This window comes from Schistocerca gregaria, chromosome 8 (genome assembly GCF_023897955.1).
Source record: "Schistocerca gregaria isolate iqSchGreg1 chromosome 8, iqSchGreg1.2, whole genome shotgun sequence".
Taxonomy (NCBI): Eukaryota; Metazoa; Arthropoda; class Insecta; order Orthoptera; family Acrididae; genus Schistocerca; species Schistocerca gregaria.
Genome location: NC_064927.1, coordinates 208,677,604 through 208,682,518, shown reverse-complemented (window position 1 = coordinate 208,682,518; position 4,915 = coordinate 208,677,604). Strand labels below are relative to the sequence as shown.

General features: G+C 45.1%; 1 pseudogene; it reads right to left on the bottom strand.

The window, feature by feature from the left end:
- Positions 1 to 4,419: 4,419 nt before the first annotated feature.
- On the bottom strand, positions 4,420 to 4,537 carry LOC126285466 (5S ribosomal RNA; annotated as a pseudogene).
- Between the last annotated feature and the right edge of the window lie 378 nt (positions 4,538 to 4,915).

Sequence of the window (4,915 nt, the reverse complement as noted above, 5' to 3'; positions counted from 1 at the left end):
TAGCGCAGGGGAGAAAGTTGTGGCAGTCGCATCAAAACAGTCGAAACATTCATAAAAAAACCTTTTCAAAAACTGGTTTATAAACAAAATAGTTTCAAACGGTGGACTATGCAAATCTGAAGACATTTCCTAGAATAATACTACGATATCTCAAGTTTTCTCGGCGTGATTGATTAATGGTGTGCTTCCAAGTGTTCTGCTCACTTGCTGTTTCCACAAAAATGGAAATAATAACTCATTGCCTGTGATGTTAATTTCATAAACCGTAAAAGAAGGAAGGAAATTATGTTATTGAAAGTGCATCAAGAAAAAAGCTAGTCACTGAAAATGTTTTTTTTTTTTTCCTGTGGCGTAAACAGCCTCTCGAGCCCAGGCCGAACAACAAAACTGTCAACGTCCATGGGTATCACACGATTTAGGTGGCTTGATTTCCAGAAATCGTTGTCTGAAGAATAAGGAAAAAAGTAATCAGTTACCAGTAACGTTGTGAATTTAGCTATAACAAATCGTCTACATTCGATAGTGTCTGTGTTATGCTGAGTGTTTTGATTTGGTGCCTGTAATGATAAACTCTCTATATCAAAACAAGTTACAACCTAATAACTTTATCGCTCGATCAGAAGTGGCAGCTCTCCAGTTCAAGTGTTCATTATCTAACATACTTGCTGCTTTCTTGAATAACGTTGCGAAATCGCAAGAAACCAAACGGAGTGAATTAGCATTCAGTCGAAACTAATAAAGTAGCGTAATTCGTAAGTATACGAAACTATCCCTAATGCAGGCTATCTCTAACGCATATCATTCGCATTTATCACTCGGAATTACCACTTTGGAACGTTGGACTTTGTTTAAAAATATTAACAATAATGTCAATAAAGTAATGTTATGTGCAAAACGATTTGTGTTAATCTTGTTATATACTGTACTGGTTAAATAAAGGTTGCTACTGAAAGATGTACGTTAGTCCTTCATACACTACTGTCCATTAAAATCCTACGCCACGAAGATGACGTGCTACAGACGCGAAACTTAACCGACAGGAAGAAGATGCTGTGATATGCAAATGATAAGCTTTTCAGTGCATTCAAACAAGGTTGACGCCGGTAGCGACACCTACAACGTGCTGACATGAGGAAAGTTTCCAACCGATTTCTCATACACAAACAGAAGTTGACTAGCGTTGCCTGATGAAACGTTGTTGTGATGCCTCGTGTAAGGAGGAGAAATGCGTGTATTCGTCATCGCCATACTGGCGTATCATCCGGCGTGATGGTATGGGGTACACATTGGTTACACGTCTCGGTCACCTCTTGTTCGCATTGACGACACCTTGAACAGTGGACGTTACATTTCAGACGTATCACGACCCGTGGCTCTCCCCTTCATTCGATCTCTGCGAAACCGTACATTTCATCAGGATAATGCACGACCGAATGTCTCAGGTCCTGTACGGGCCTTTCTGGATACAGAAAATGTTCGACTGCTGCCCTGGCCAGCACATTCTCCAGATCTCTCACCAATTGAAAAGTGTGGTCAATGGTGGCCGAGCAACTGGCTCGTCACAATACGCCAGTCACTACTCTTGATGAACTGTGGTATCGTGTTGAAGCTGCATGGGCAGCTGTACCTGTACACGCCATCCAAGCTCTGTTTGACTCAATGCCGAGGCGTATCGAGGCCGCTATTACGGCCAGAGGTGGTTGTTCTGGGTACTGATTTCTCAGGATCTATGCACCCAAACTGCTTGAAAATGTAATCACATGTCAGTTCTAGTATAATATATTTGTCCAATGAATATCCGTTTATCATCTGCATTTCTTCTTGGTGAAGATTCCTGGAGGAGGAGTTCTGTTGGACGTATGATTTTTTTTCCATTTTTATCTTCCTGTGCAATCACTTGTGATCAGCAGCCCATAACTTCTCATGTAGTTAGGCTTGGGGTAGCATCCTGCACGAGATGGCAACATGGCACGTCAGGGGCAAGTTAGGAACAGTTCCTTCCAGTCTTTCTCTGGAACCGAGGGAAAATTCTTTGGATTTCTTTAAATATGGTCAATGGGCACGAATCTCAACGACGGGAAGGAAACTTCGCTCCTGATTCAAAATTATTTCTTTAGATTTCCAGACTTCCTTCTAGAATATTCTAGAACTTGCTCCAAGCTTTTTTTCTTGAGGAAGGAATTCAAAACAGTTCCCGCCGCACTCTTCCTAAAAACCCTGCTTGCGTCAGCACCTCACGTGCTTTGAGCGCCGCTGCGGACTGGCCACAAGCGCCCAGACCGGGATAGACAGACGCGGAATGTTGCGGCAGGGGAGAGGCGAGCAAGAGATTCGGTGGTCACGCATCTCGCGGCATCTGGTGGGTACGGACACTCTGCTACAGCGCGGAGATGGAACTTTAAGTCGGGCTTTGTCTCATGGTAAATCCTCTTGGTACCAGGGCCTTTAGGTCGCAGAGATTTGTATTTGTATTTTTAAAAGTGAAATCTGTCTTCTCGTGAGAAACTTGGTACCAGATGCTCAACGTGACGTAGAAATTTGCATCCACTCATGTGGACCCCATATCGTCTGTCGTAGGCAGCCTTTTAATTAGTTAGCAGTCACTTTTACTACAGAGTTCATGCAGTGCCCCTCCATATATCAGATTTATTGTACGTATTAGGTAAACCATATTAGGAATCGCCATATCCACCAGTTACACTTTTCTCTCGTTACCTTTCACTATCTAACTAGACCTTCGTAGTGTGTGCATGCGTTGTAGCCCGTTCTCAAGTGAATCTTGATCCGACGCAGTTAAGGGCCTCCATGATGCTGATCGTCACCCAAATTGACTTCATACTCTCGACTCACGTGCAACCACGCTGTCATATATATACGATGTAGTGATTTGTACATTGTTAAGCTTAAGGCTGTTGGAAGTCATTACGGACACTCCAAGATAGGAAACCAGAGAGAGCAGTAAATCTGATAGCGTTTAGGTTACCAGAGGTGAGCCCTGTGTACTGCAGACCCTCTGGGCAGCTGCCCCAGCGAAGAAGTTTCACTTCAAGAAATTAACTGCTAACTCCGTCCACCACCTAGACGCTGTTTAAGGATGACAGTAGAGATGGGCGCGGAAAGGCACGTGTTAGCAGGGGCAGGAAGCTTGATACTGCCTCCTGAGAACTGCAACGTCCGTGGGTTTACAGGTTAGAGTGCTACAACAGCCATCTCCACTAATGAGAGGTATCTGGGTGGGGTCAAGAGACGTAAAACACTGTCATTCCTAGCAGTAAGAGGAAGGGCAGTGACGGTTGCTGTCAAAGTTGGAGTTTGTTAGTGTAAAGCCCAGAAACATCCCTACCTACCGAGTTGGAGAACAGGAGCAATCTGAATTGGCCAGAGGCGCCCTGAGGGTGCAGGGCGATTCGCCAGATTGGCCTGTAAAGTGCCGGTAGGTTGATGGGCCGACTACAGGAAAGGAGAAATAGTGCGCCGGCACAATCCATTAAAGCCACATGATTTTGTGTTCAAACCAGGTTCTCCGTCAAATCGTTAGAGTGCTCATCTCCTTCCTTAGGTAATCTCTGACATGTTTGTTTTTCTCACTTGGAGTGCTGCTATAAGTCTGTACTTTACCATGTTGTTAGTGTTTGCTATTCCTGTCAGCTCTCACCCCACGGACTCAGAGATTGACTTCTGTTGTGAAACCAGTTGCACCCTTTGCTTTTTCTAGTGTTCAGAATTATCCTACAGCGTAGTAGTTTGTCGACTGCAAATAAATAATGTCAATCAGACTCCTGAGTGCCGTCGAATGTCCTGCTGCGACCATCGCGCAAGTGCCCTGTGGCAGTGCTTGGCGCTACTGCAAGCATTCAACCTGCCATCACTTGGAGCTTTTCCTTCTGCATCTGCTCATAGCCGCACAGAAACTCCAGACTGACCTGTAACCCTCCTGTCTTCCCTCTGTGAGAAAGTTAGTTATGTGTGATGATAAGATTAGTTATGATGTTGTCTAGCATAAACCTTTCTTAATAAACAGTTATCAGATGCACGAATGCTGTGTTGATTGTCTAACAAAATTATTTCGAACCCCTGTACTCTGGAAGATTGAATCAGTGTCACATGTGGTTCGCTAAGAATGCCTGTAAAAAGAAAGGGCCTCAGTTCGTCACTGTACGGTCGTGCTGAGTTTGCTTTTCCATTGCTTTTCATTAAAAAACCAAAATTGATCTGCTCCGGCACAGGCCATGAAGGCCCAAAGGTACCGACTGGCCGCCGCGCCATCCTCACCCACAGGCGTCACTGGATGCAGATATGGAGGGGCATGTGGTCAGCACACCGCTCTTCCGGCCGTAGGTCAGTTCCCGAGACCGGAGCCGCTACTTCTCAATCAAGTAGCTCCTCGGTTTGCCTCACAAGGGCTGAGTGCACTCCGCTTGCCAACAGCGCTCGGCAGACCGGATGGTCACCCATCCAAGTGCTAGCCCAGCCCGACAGCGCTTAACTTCGGTGATCGGGCGGGAACCGATGCTACCACTGCGGCAAGGCCGTTGGCCCCATTGATTTTCAATAGTACAGTCATATCTACATAAGTTCAGGGCGTAAGTCTTTTACAGATAATTTGCAAGTCATTATGACCATTACATCTGCGGTGAACGAACAGCTGCTGATATAGGAAGAAATGGTGAATCCACACACCTTGAGCAACTTCGTACGATCTCCCAGGCTCATTTTATAGATCATTAACACGCCTTCTATTCTTCCCCATTCGGCCAGGATACTATATATAAAACTAAACTCTATGGATCTCTGGAACAAACGTAATTCCCATAATGGGTAGAAAAGTTCGAATCAATCAACCTCTCCGTGCCTCCCCCCAGACAAAGTGGTTACACGAAATAACATGCTCACACAATTTAGCGTAGTGGTGTCT